This window comes from Podarcis erhardii (assembly GCF_964252035.2).
Source record: "Podarcis erhardii genome assembly, chromosome: 9".
Lineage (NCBI taxonomy): Eukaryota > Metazoa > Chordata > Lepidosauria > Squamata > Lacertidae > Podarcis > Podarcis erhardii.
In genome coordinates, this window is record NC_138512.1 from 45,171,365 (window position 1) to 45,185,246 (window position 13,882).

Consider the following 13,882-nt stretch of genomic DNA (forward strand, 5'->3'; position numbering starts at 1 on the left):
TCTTTCTCTCTCTCTACTATAATATGATCATAAGGAAAGCAAAAGCTGTATTGGGAAATGACTTCTAAATATGACAGACAGCTGCCAAGCCCAAAGAAGACACAAAAGTTTGAACCTGTCCTCAAATTGAAAATGAATAAGCTACTTCTATAGCCCAATGGTACAACCCACAGCTGAGGAGCACATAGAGGGTGGATATTATGCACTATCAGTGATATATGCCCTTAAATTCACTTTGATACACCATTACTGCTTCATTTTGCTCTGTATTAATTTTCAAGCATCTTAGCCAGTCTTTCATTGTAGCATGGCACAGCATAAAAATCAAGAGTGCAGGACTTGCATAATTTTATGTCTTTACACATTATAATTAATCACAGTGAACCTACCCTAGATGTTCTACCTTAATTGGCTGTGCCCCCTTGTGAACTAAATTCATTTCTTTCCCTGATGTGTGAAGAAAGAGTTTCTGGAGGGATATAATTGTCAGAGCATGAAAGGGAAAAGATATTCAGACTTCAGAAATACTTCCCTGTAGCCCCATTCCAAAAGTTTCTCTGTGTGTTTTGTTCATGCAGATTCAAAGACAAGAATGAAGCAAGTTACACCCTCGTGGGGCATTTATTTTTAGGCACGTGAAACTTTTTCTGTCATTAGCAGTGCATCATCTACCTCATGTGGAGCTCTGTAAATAGTTAAGGTGAGATTATCAGCCTCTGACAGGAAGTCCCTGAGCTGTTCCCTGCTATCCATGTTAACTGTGGCCTGTAAAATGTACCGTATGTTTCGCCCCATAGGGCGCACTGGCCCATAGGGTGCACCTAGTTTTTTGGGGGGGAAATAAAGGGGGGGAATTATTTTCCCTCCCAGGCACGGGGCTGGGGCGGGGGAAGCCCGAGCTTCCCCCGACCCCAGCCCCCAGAACAGACTGCTATCCGCAAGCCTGGGGAGACCGGCGCGACTTCCCACCGGTCTCCCCAGGCTTGTGGATATCTGCCCGAAGCCCGGGATGCACTCCGCTGCGCTCCCTGGGTTTCGAGCTGCAGGCTGCTGTCCGCAAGCCTTGGGAGCCCGGTGGGAACTCCTGCGGGCTCCCAAGGCTTCCAGATAGCTTCCTGAAGCCTGGAGAGCAAGAGGGGTCGGTGCGCACCGACCCCTCTTGCTCTCCAGGCTTCAGAAAAAGCCTGCATTTGCCCCACAGGACACACACACATTTCCCCTTCATTTTTGGAGGGGGGGGAGTGCATCCTATAGGGCGAAAAATACGGTATTTCCACTGCCTCCCATTCAACTCCCCTGATTTAAAAAATGAGGTTAGCCCAATACTATTCGGCTCTTGCTTTTGTTTTCATTTTTCTAACCCTCAAAAGTGCCACATGCTACAGCATTGAGACTATTTCAATAATATTGTGCCAGGCACTCCTTGTTATCAGGATCTCACTCACTGGATCACCACCTCATCATTGTGAGTGGGCTTGTACGTTCCTATGACCCTTGTGAGCAAAGCCGTTGGGAGTCTCGGACTCCCAGCAGGGTCACCCAAGGTGGTAAGGTCAAAGGGGAGGAGATAGACAAGGAATGATCTAAGAAGTCTTCAATGGCAGAACAGGCGGAAGATAACAAATGGCATGTTACAACGGCTGTGAAGGCAGATGAAGGCTGCAGCAGATAAGAATCTACCAGTTGCTGGGATACTCATGCCATTGAAAGAGAGCCTTTCTGCGAAGACCGTGTGTTGGTCAGCGTGTACTGATCTACACACATAAAGCAAACTCACACACAGGCGTCTTCCAAAAACCCATCCCAAACCCCAAAAAGTCCCCTGGCAATCGGCAAATGGTAATGGGGGCAGGACCGTGAAATCTGGAAGTCCCTTGTCATTAACCAGCACTTGGGCAGTGGATACAGAGTCAGTCGTTCTGACTCAAGGAACGAAGCAGTTGAGCAGCTTGGCAGCTGTATCCATGACTGAGCAGTCCTATTTAGGATCCACTCTGCACACCCGTAAAAGAAACACCAGGACTGGTTTGATGAGAATGACAGTGAGACTGACAAGAAAAGGAAGGCCTTTCAGATCTGGCAAAGAGACAGAAACTGCGCCGCTAAGGAAAAACTTCTCAATGTATTGCTGCCGCCACCTACTGAGCTCCAGAGAGCAGTAGGACTCTCCCTCTACATGCTTGCGTGAGTACATCCACACAAGACATGGGAGGTGAGATATACTGGCCCTAGAAGCTACCCATACCAGAACACAGTTAAAACATAAACATACATTTATTTAGGGAATGTAACACTCAGAACAAGTAATCAATTTATATTGATTACTAAAATAAAGAGTTCTACTGTCCTAATGCAGAGTTCACTAATGTGACATGCGTGGGCCTCAGTGTGCCCTCCTGCAGCTCCTGTAACACCTGCTAAAGGTCTCAGTAAACATCCCCTAAAATTTCAATGGACAGGAGACTATTAGCCCTTCCTGCTCAGTTCCTGTTTGCACTGGTTCAGCTCAGCCTCTTAATCACATACCCTTACACCTACCCACTGTTCACTTCATGCCACGACTGGACACCCAGCCTCCCATCTGTTCTGAATAGCGGAGAGGTACAAAGATCTTTTCTTAGTGAGTGTGGCAGTGACTAATGTAGGTGCCTTTCCCCCACTGATGAGCAGCTGATGCGGGGGGGGGGAGAGATACCCCCACCATTTTGTGGTCCTGTCTCTTGTTCTGCTCTTTCAATTGTGGCAGCCATTATCCCATGCTCCCCACAGCACTCATATTGTGTAATTCCACACCCTAACAGCAGCTGTTTTGTGACTGGAACCCACAGGAGTTCCTCAAAATTCCAGATATGCCCCCTAGCCATTATGTTTTCATTCCCTCTCCTGCACTCGGCTCTCGCCTGTGGCTCCTAGAAGATGTCAGCATACAACAGCAGCCACACCCCAGGAAAAGGCTTTAACTTGCCAGCTAAACCAAGTGAGGGTAACCTCGGTGAGCGAAGACACACTATGGCGGATTGAACCGGCAAACCAACGGTGGGTTCCTGCACGTGCTGTAGAGGGAAGAGAAGGGCAGGTGGGGCTTGTCAATTTGGGATGGTAGCCTACCTAAGAGAAGGAACACTCTGATCCTAAACTTCCACTGCCTCACGGGGGAACTTCCGAGAGAAGACTAAGGAGTAAACTGTACAGAAATCCAGAGTGGAGTCCCTAAGATGATTAGATTGTGCCCTCTATGCCTCCTTCCAGCAACCCTTACAGTCAAGCTGATGCCAAACATATTGCTCTGATTTCCTTCCTACCACATCAGCAGGGCTAAGAAGGGGGGTCTTGTTGTCAGGGCAGCCCAGGACCCCCAGACACACTGCCCAGGACTGCACCCTGGGGAGGTCACTTCAGTGCTGAAAATGCAGCCATTTTTCACCCCTAGAGGTGCACTCCATTGTCTCTCGATAAATGCCAACAACCTCACATCTCATTCTCATTCTCTGGCCACTCTTCAACTATGAATCTCCACAGTCACTCAAACTCCATCCAAAATCCCATCACATTCCTCTGCCTTTCAACATTCTTCCAATCACTTTTATGTTATGTGGGTTCTGTGATGGAAGGTAGGTGGAATATAAATTTAAAGTTAGTACATAAATTTATCTCAGCTGTTTATCATTGTCCTCCTGGTAAAAAACCAAACCAAGCCACGAAACATTTGATCACGCCTGAATTATTTTGAGTGAGCTGGGTTTTTATTCTAAATGGAGGCTGATTTGTATAAAGTAAATTGTGCAACATGAAGCATCCTGAAATATACTCAGAGTCGCAAAGTGATTTCATGCTCTTTATTTAGCTCATAGTGGTGAGGAGGAATGAATGAAAGTCCCCTCAAAGTATCTGCTTTATATACATTATTTACACAATGGGCTGCACATGATTGGCTAATTCCGGAATTCTACTGTAAGCCAATCAGGTTGTGGATTCACTTCTATCTGGAGCATGATTGGGTGGTTCCTGCCAACCAATCATACTGCTGCATTGTTCTAGGACCAATCAGACTGCTGCATTCTGAATCTTATTGTTCTAGGACCAATCAGACTACTGCATTTTGGATCCTATTGTTCTAGACCAATCAGACTGCTGCAGTTTGGATCCTATTCAACTCAGTAGATAACACATCCCTTAAATGAGACTGCTTAAAGAGCAGTTAAGGCAGTGTTTCCCAACCTTTTTTGGGCAAAGGCACACTTGTTTCATGAAAAAAATCTCGAGGCACACCACCATTAGAAAATGTTTAAAAAATTAACTCTGTGCCTATATTGACTATATATAAAGTAACTCTCTTTAATAGGAATCAAATAAACACAAATAAAGTATTTTATAATTACTTTATTATGAAATAGTAAGTAAACAGAAATATGAAAAATTATAAAATACTTTATTCAGTGAACCTGTGAGGGCCCGCCCTTTGCGGCAGCCGATTGGCTGCCGCCGTGGGCAGTGAATATTAATGATGTATCATTTTTGTGCTTCATGCTGTGGCCACAGACATGTGATCTGATGGTGAATTTGGGGTGACCCAATGCAAAAATCCTGAGAATCCCTGTGGATCCATGTTTTGTAACCACGTTTTTGCACCATTGCAGCCCCAGGCAACAGTGGGTGTGTGATTTTGGGGGGGGCAGGCTGTAGCCATGGACATGCTATGTGATCTGATGGTGAATTTGGGGTGACCCAATGCAAAGATCCTGAGGATCCATGTGGATCCATGTTTTGTAACCACATTTTTGCACCACTGCAGCCCCAGGCAACAGTGGGTGCGTGATTTTTGGAGGGCAGGCTGTAGCCATGGACATGCTATGTGATCTGTTGGTGAATTTGGGGTGACCCAATGCAAAGATCCTGAGGATCCATGTGGATCCATGCTTTTAAACCACATTTTAAGTGGGGAGGGAAGGAAAAACACAGAACGGACAAGGAGCACGAGAGGGGTGTGCAGAGAAGCAGCTGGCTAAGAATGCAGGAGAGGGGTATAACGGGGAGGGAGGAAAGGAAGGCAAAAGTTTTCCCTCACCTACTCACCCAAGCCAGCCAGCTCGCACGCTGTCTCTCTCTCTCTCTCTCTCTCTCCCTCCTGCCTGCTTGCCTGGAGGGGAGGGGCTTTCCCTGCTCTTTGTTCCGTTTGAGCAAGCACAGCAAGGAAACAGAGGCGGGTGGGCAGTAAGACCCTGAGGCAAGTGCGGCTTGTGCTTGCTCAGCAGCTTCTTCACGGTGCTCCGCGGAACGGTGTTCTTCATCCCGGCGGCGGCGGCTCCCTCTCTTTCCTCTCAAGCAGAGCGGCCTTCCTGCTCCAGCCGCGCCTGCGCCTGAGGAGTTTCGAATCTGCCGCCGCGCGCAGGGTGACGTCACGGCCGCCGCCGGGCCAATCCGCCTGCTCGGCCCCGCCTCCCTTCTTCTCGCCTCCCTCACGAGAGGAAGCGCCTCCCTCGCGCACGGCGGATGCAGCCTGAGCAGAGTCCCCTCTCGCTTAGAGCAGTGTTTCCCAAGCGGCACACGAGGCAACGTGTCGCGGCACACTAGTGTGCCGCGGAACACCGGTTGGGAAACACTGAGTTAAGGCATCCTCATGGCAAGAATGGCTCAAGTGATATGGGAAGCTATTCTGTAGTTGCTGCCACTAGGTGGAGCCATTATACATCATTGTTTAAGGATTGGGGAAAGGAAATCATAGTGTTTACAGCTGAAAACTTTAAAAAGTGATGCCACAAGAGACCCAAGTGTGGGACACACTTTAGTGAATGTGCAACTTTTAGTATTCAAAAGATCTGCTGCTCTAAGAATTCCATTCTCTGCAGGTGTTCCCCAGAACCAGGGTGTATTCTCAGCTCTCCCCCACCCCAACTGTGGAAGCTACCTGTGCATGACCCCTCCTCTGCGCCCCCGAACCTTTTTGCAACCAAAAGAGAACAGGGAAAGAGAGAGGGAAAGAAAAATAGCAATAGGAAGTTGAAGTTGGGGAGATTTATAAAGAAAAAGACAGAAAAACTAAGGGAATGCTGCCCCCCTCCCTATAATTCTTTAGGGATAAGAGTATTTTCTGTCCCCATAATTAGACACCAATATGCCCTCTCCCCCAAAAGTATAACTGAGAAGTTGCTGAGCCACCACCCACCCCACCCCATTATAACTGTGGTGACTAGGATTTGCCCAGAATGATTATGGTCCTTGTAAAATACAGTCAAGGTTCTGTTTATATTTCCTGCTATGGTATACTAGGGTTTAATGGAGGATCATCACAAAATGACTGCTCAAAACTGTGTAGCTGTTGCCTGTAATAAGGAATTAATGCATTATTTACAACACTGTCCAGGGCACAAACTTAATCTTACCATTATATCTAACTGTTCTTAAACTGGACTGTTCTTAAACTTCAGTTTGTCTGAATGCCGTTTGCCTCTTTTTAAGAAGCAGCCTAGCTGCTTATTAAACCACATATCCCAATTACACAAAAACTTATTTCACACTACACAATTTCTTCAAACAAAATGTGTCTAGTTAGAATAAACAATGTCCAGAACTGCTTCTGCTCCTTGCACCCGATCAAGAAATGGTTCCTGCTATTATTTCATCTCTTCCTTTTTACAGAACATTGCTTTGTACATAATTGATTTTCTTATCCCTGAAGTTATGACATCTGGTACATGACTGTATCTTGTTTAGCACAAATGCCTGGCCAATAAACAGCTTTCCCAGCTCTTCTTTTACATAGCTCAGTTCTCAAACCACTTATGTACTTAGGTATTTCTTTCCTTAGGTCTCATAGTACAATTCTGTCATTAAAAAACAAACCATGGCACATACTTTTAATTCCTCTTTATAGTTCCAGTAAGAAACTTCAACTCTTTCATGCTTCCTGTAAAGCTGATAGTATTTATTGAGATGTTCTATTGTTTGCAATACAGTGGTACCTTGGTTTACGAACTTAATCCTTTCTGGAAGTCTGTTCTTAAACCAAAACCGTTCTTAAACCGAGGCACGCTTTCCCTAATGAGGCCTCCCGCCGCTGGTGCCCTTCCACCATTTGGATTCCATTCTTAGACCGAGGTAAAGTTCTCAAACCAAGACACTATTTTGGTTTTGTGGAGTTTGTAAACCAAATCATTCTTAAACTGGACTGTTCTTAAACTGAGGTACCACTGTAGTTGTTTATAATTCCTTCCATTTTAGTCACAAGCCTAGAAAATCATGAGATCTACAATCAAATCAGCCTCCTCAGAACTTATACTCCGTTTCTCCTCATTCTATGCCACATGCCTTGGATCAGCATATGTTAAAACATCTAGTTATCACACACAGTTGGCAGTGGTTATTCTTTGGATTCATGGAGACTCAAAGCATTTCTGAAAACCGCCCCCAATGTTTTGTGGGTTTTGCACCCTGAAATAAGTCCTATAACCCTAACAAGAGAAGACTGTCCTGGCACTCCTAGTACTGTGCACAGTGCCAACCTTCCTTTCTGTAGGATACTTTCAAGCATGATGCTCCCATGCTAATTTCTTTCTAAATACACAAACACCGTTTGTGAACTTTGCCCCCCAACAACCTGAAGTCAAACAGCTTTCACATCAAAGTAGCGTCCCCTTCAATATGCCCAAGCATGTTGTTCAACCGAAAGAATTATTTTCAGGCAATATGCTCTCAAATGTTATGCTCACATATGAAATATATTTTGTCTCTATAGATCTATGTTTGGATGCTTTAATTGAGATTCCTGCATTTCAGGAGGTTGCAGTCCCTTCCTGCTCTACAATTCTATGATTCGTGTATTAAAGAACTTTGGTTCATTGTGGCATACAAACCAGGGCAGTATCAATGAAATATAATAATCAATACAATAAATAGCAACATGCATACGAGTTGTAGAGTAGCACAATATACAAAAAAATATATAGTGTAGAACATGTTTACTGTTTATATGGTGCAAACATGCCTTAACTTGGAATTCCCATGCTTCTTCCGTTTGTGCTAACCTGCAAGTGGTTTAACTATTCTGTTAAATCAAATGCTTTCTTATTTCATAATTTCCCTTTTAAAGATTTTATTAAATTCACTGGATTTTATGAGTCCTCTTGGAGGAACATGCAACATTTAACTTCACTGTGGGTCTATCATAGTTGTAATTAGCACAGAAGGTCAAGAAATACACTGAAAGGACTGTACAGACATGGACATGGTTCAAATCCAAACCCATGTTTGGCCAAGAAGCACACTGGCTAACTTTGGACCAAAAGGCACATCTGAAACTAACTTAGATCAAATATATTGTCATGAGACTAAGATTGTACTCAATGGGATTTTGAGAAAGACACTCTGAATCAATGAATCCATTTGTGAAAGAAAGAAAAATGTCTAAAAAGTCATGTCTGCAGGACAAGCTTAGTCTGCCAGATCTGAACATAAGAAGAGCCCTGCTGGATCAGACCAGACTCATCCAGTCCAGTCCAGTATCATGTCCTCACAATGCTCCCGTCAGATGCCTATGGGGAGCCAGCAGGCAGGAAAGAAAGGCTTCTGCAATACTAAAGAGTTGGCAAAGTACAGTTGGTTTGTTACCATAGGAATTAATGGTTGGATAATCCAGTCCTTTGTTACATCTGGCCACACCAGGGTGAGTGTTGCACCAAGAGTCAAATGTAACTGACAGTGCAATCGTGGACATGTCTACTCAGTGGGGTTCAGTGGGGCTTTTTCCCAGTAAGAGGGTACAGGATTGCAACCCGAATCTCGTAGAGGGTTTTTGTGGTTCTCTTTACCCTGAAATGGTGCGGGTGGCGCTGTGGGTTAAACCACAGAGCTTAGGACTTGCCGATCAGAAGGTCAGCAGTTCAAATCCCCGTGATGGGGTGAGCTCCCGTTGCTCGGTCCCTGCTCCTGCCAACCTAGCAGTTCAAAAGCATGTCAAAGTGCAAGTAGATAAATAGGTACCACTTCGGCGGGAAGGTAAACGGCATTTCCGTGCGCTGCTCTGGTTCGCCAGAAGCGGCTTAGTCATGCTGACCACATGACCCGGAAGCTGTGCACCGGCTGCCTCAGCCAATAAAGCGAGATGAGCGCCGCAACCCCAGAGTCGGCCACGACTGGACCTAATGGTCAGGGGTCCCTTTACCTTTACCTTACCCCAAAATGTGATTGAAGGTTGTGAATCTTCCTGAGCACTAAGAGGAACAGAGATAAGCCCATCTCAAATCTTACCACCTTCCTTACCTTCCCCCTAAACTTCCATCATGGAAGGACCTGTCCACTCCCCAAAGTGAGCAGTTGATCAGTGTGATAGGAATGTTGGAGGCTTATTAACTCCCCAAGCAGCAATGAGAGTTCATCTCTCAGAAGTGACTCTCTGTCCGTAAACAGCCATTGTAGCTGCTCACAGTTTTTCCAGGAATGTTTGATGGATGACACACTGAAGTGGCTGAGCCACACTCATCAATTTGCCAGATGCCCCCCCCCCCCCGGTTGAGCAGCTGAGCATAGCTGCTCAAAGCCCAGATTGGGATCTAGATTTTTTCTCTCAAGTGTTAGGTTATTTAGACAAAAGACTGCGAGACAGACTGGATCATTACAAACAGGGGCTGATCAAAAAGAAGAAGCAGAATTAGAAATGATCTGCAGCTGCTAAAAGAGGAGTTTAATTAATTTCAAAAGGAATGGGGTCCCAGCAACTGGGACTTTATGCCAGGACTTCAAAATTAATTGGTTTGGCTTTTAAAAGTGCTTGCGAGGAACTGAGATAATGGCCACATTCTTTAAAGAAGGAAACTGCAACAGAAGGCTCAGGTTGTGGATACAGGAGCGCAAACAACAGGTACTAACTATTTCAATGTAGGCAACACTAGCCCACCTGTTAGAGAAACTGATGCAATAGTTTCTCTAAAGTAGGACAGCAATTTAGCATTTCCTGGACTCCACTTGGTTTCCTTACACCCCAGCTCTCCCCACCCTTTAGTTTCAATGCTATGCTACTGCTAACACAATGGCAGCAAACCTCCACCTCCCTCTCTGCCTCCTCATTCTCATTCTGGGAAAGGTGGCCTAGGACAATGTCTGTGCCATTTCTAAATCTCTTGCCTTTTCCCATTTCACCCATATAATCTTCACAGCAGATGTATTCTGTACTGCAGGGGTTGGACACCACCAGCCTGTGAAACAATCTTGGCTGGACAGGTCTGTAATGCCTTAAAAAAAACCCCACACCCACATGCCACTCAGCCGATGTCATGGGGGGTGATGTTAGCTGATAGCCGGGGCAGGGTTTTATTCAGCACTGGCTGTGTGACCACTTCTCCTGAGGGTAACAGATGCACACACAGCCAAAGCTTAGGGTAAGCCTGTTTGAAAGCTCTTTTGCAAACATCTCTGTGCTGCTCTTGAAACCTCTGTACTGGAGCTTAGACCTAGAGGGAGGAATATGCCTGGAAGAGAAGCCAAAATAAATTTTGTTCTCCCTTTCATAGAATTATGTAATTGTAGAGATGGAAGGGGCCCTGAGGATCATCTAGTCCAACCCCCTGCAAAGCAGGAATATGTAGCTGTCCCAAATGGGGATCAAACCTGCAACCCTGGCATTAACAGCACCACGCTCTAACCTATTTTCCACAGCCTCAACCTCTAAAAGAATCACTTACCCATCCCAGAGAGGCAGCTGCTCCAGAGTGTGCTGGAAATGAAGACTATCTGGCCCAGAGATTTAGGATTCTAACCAGGAGTTGGCAAAGTTGCAATCAGCAGAAAAAGCCCTCTAACCCATGAGTATAATATCTGTAGAGGAAGTAGTTATGCTTACATGAAGAGAGTTAATAAACAAAATGTCTCCTTCTTCCCCATCCTGCTTCCAATCTTCTCCATAGCTTTTTTTGAAAAACCTAATGGAACAGCTGTGTAATTTTCCCAGGTGTAGATAATCCATCATCTGTATAAATTGCTCAACCACTATTGTGCTCTAGCCATTTCCTTCTCTATAATCTCTCCTTTCTAGGACTAGTAAACTCTATTACTTCTACCCTTCCCTTCCCAAAATGTATTGCCTGTATATCTTTCTCCCACCCCGCCCCCCTCCCTGCAGCTTGGGCAATCATTATCCACAGTACAGTGAGGGGGTATTTAACGCTTTTCCCACACACAATGGTCTCACTGCAAATCACCCCCCTTCTCTGAAGCTGGGAGGAATGCAACTGCCCATTTGGCTACAGGGTCTTAGAAATCTGCAATTAGAGCTTCTTTTTCACTTCTAGCCCAAAGCAGAAAAGCAATGATTAGGGTACTGATAAATCATCCAAATTGGGAAATTCCCCATGTGGAAAGTCTACTGTGCAGTTCTGCACAAAGTTGGCAAGAAAACTCTCTGCACACAGTAGGACCAATGGACATAACAAATCTCTGCATTGAGCCGCTGCCACAGGCAGTCTCCAGACTGTCACTACTTTATGGAAGGGATTCAAGCACATACCATAAATGTAGGTTTGTATAACTAAAGTGAATTAAAATGGCCTGTTGCCCCAGAGCAGAGGTGGGGCACCTTTTGGCCTCACCTGTCCTCACCCCACACCCCAAGGGACCTTTGACAGGTGGGTGGACAACCCAGCTGATGACTGACAAGTGGGTTGTCCCACCCACCTGTGAAAGGCCCAACTGGCTTTTGGACACTTGGGAACAGCAGCTTAGGAAGTGCTGAGCCCAAGGGCAGGCAAAGCTGTTTTCCTGCAAGGATCAGCTGTGCAATTGAGTTTCCCATGGGGAACTTGGTTGCTCAGCTGATCCAGCAGTCGCAAAGTCACTGCTCATTATCTGACAGGCAGTGCTCTGCTTTCTGCTGGGGTTGGTTGCATGCCAGTTGTGTCCACACCATACATCATAAATGACTTTAGGTATGGAAAAAGTATGGGTAGTTTGCAGGAAATGGCCTTGTGGGACAAACTGGGACCCATGTAAGGCCCAAACCAGCCTGTGGGTTGGAGGTTCCCCACCCCAGTATGAGTGCAACAAAGTAGCTTTAAAAAAGAATGAGACTTTTTGCAATTTGGAAAGTGAAGAGGAAAAGCACTGAAAAGTGTGGGAAAGGATGATTATCAAGAAGATGTATAAACCTGCTGTAAGCCACAGAGGTGTTTCTCAGCAGCCTTTATGTGGCTCATGTTAATTCCCAGAAACAAGGTAGGTAATGAATATATCTGCTTTTAGGAACTGAAGTGCCCTTCCTATCCTGTGGTAGTTGACAACAATGGTACAATGGTGCATTGTACAGGGACAGATAAAGCTAGGAAGCTTAAGCTCTTCTTCAACTTTGCTGCTCAGTTTTATTTTTGATGGGAACTAGGTCTACCAGGAAAAGCACCACTTAAGGGAAAGTGAAGTAATATTTCTAACTGGCACAGGAGAGGGATTCTCCTTAAAGCATGTGTCATATATTGGCTGCTGGATAAAGTGTAACTAAACATAGATGAATGAGTATACTTCAGTTAAAAAATAGAAACTATTTGCAACAGTATAGAAGGGGAATGGGGTGCTGGTGGTGGTGGTTCATGAACATATTTTGTTGTGCATTGTTTAAAACCCAGATAACCATGTTTTTGTTTGGTTGATGACTTTGGTCCAAACCTCAGTTTCCTATCAAATTGCTTCTCCTTACCCAATGGGCAATGACTAGACTAGAGCATTGGGTTAAAGTGTGCAAAACCTCAGGTTCAAAGTGGGAGAATGGAAAAGTAACCTTTGAGATAACGATCTTATACACACTTAACTAGAGCACAGTTGGATTTATTCTAAGTAGATATGAACTGATTTTGCTGTACACATTGATCCAATGGCTATACATTTCCTCTGTAACATCAAATGTTTGCCACAATAAGAGCCAAAGTACTGTGCTAGGAGGAGAGCTGGAATGACCTAGAAAGACATCTTTAAAGACCTTTTGCTCCCAGCCAGAAACAACATGAAAAGCCAGAAGCTTCTCATGTAGTTGGCCAGTTATTTTTTTAGAGGACACCTAGTCTGGCCTGTGCTTGAAGACCTCCAAGAAGAGGGACATGCAAACACTCTTCAAATCGCATTCAATATTATTTTGTTTCTTGGTATGTCTATATCCTAGCTTGTGTTTATATATATGTGTGTGTGTGTTTATACACACAGAGAGAGAGACAGACAGACACAGTGACACTGGTACCAGATACACCATAAAGGTACTTCCATCAGTTTATACAATATAATGAACAGCCTTATATAGTATAGTATAATGAATGTGCAGATCTGACCTTTATGCTTGCGATACAAGGCTCCATTCAGAAGCACCCTATGAAAACCGGCCTGCAGTTTATTACTTCTTTCTCACTTCGAGGCTGAATCTACGTGGCTATTGATTTATATACCTCCAAATTGGCTCGTTTGCTTCGCCAGTTACCGTGCAATCCTAGACAAGTTGCGGGGGGGGGGGGTTGTGTGTGTTTGTGCTTTTTTATCATGTATTTTACCATGTGGCGTTTTTATGTTGTGAACCGCCCTGAGACCAGCTGATGAAAGGCGGTATGCAAATGTGATAAAATAAAACACTCAGAAGACAGCACCACTGAGTGCTTACCCAATGGGGCTTAGTCCCAGGAAAGCGGCTCTAAGAATGGGCGCCTCGGCCCCTGAGGCGCTTCCTTCCGGCTCCTCTCCGGCGTGTTTCTGCTCGCTTCTCTTCGCGGGCCGCGGCAGGTGGAGTGGGCGCGCGCCTTTCCGCGCACGCCGCCCTCCCGCTGCGCTGCGTGGCGCAACCTAGTCCTTAGTGAAGCCCTTCTTTCCCGCCCCGAGTTTCCTTCCCGCGCGTGGATACCAGGCAGACTCTAAGCGGTGGCGACGA

The 13,882-nt window shown here is 45.4% G+C and overlaps 1 long non-coding RNA gene across 1 annotated transcript in view; it reads right to left on the reverse strand.

Annotated features, from left to right (window-relative positions):
* Positions 1-13,839, reverse strand: part of LOC309349836 — a 39,907-nt gene extending 26,068 nt beyond the window's left edge. Inside the window, exon 1 of the long non-coding RNA XR_014160205.1 lies at positions 13,619-13,839. This is a non-coding gene — a long non-coding RNA (uncharacterized lncRNA). The remainder of the gene's footprint in view (positions 1-13,618) is intronic.
* Between the last annotated feature and the right edge of the window lie 43 nt (positions 13,840-13,882).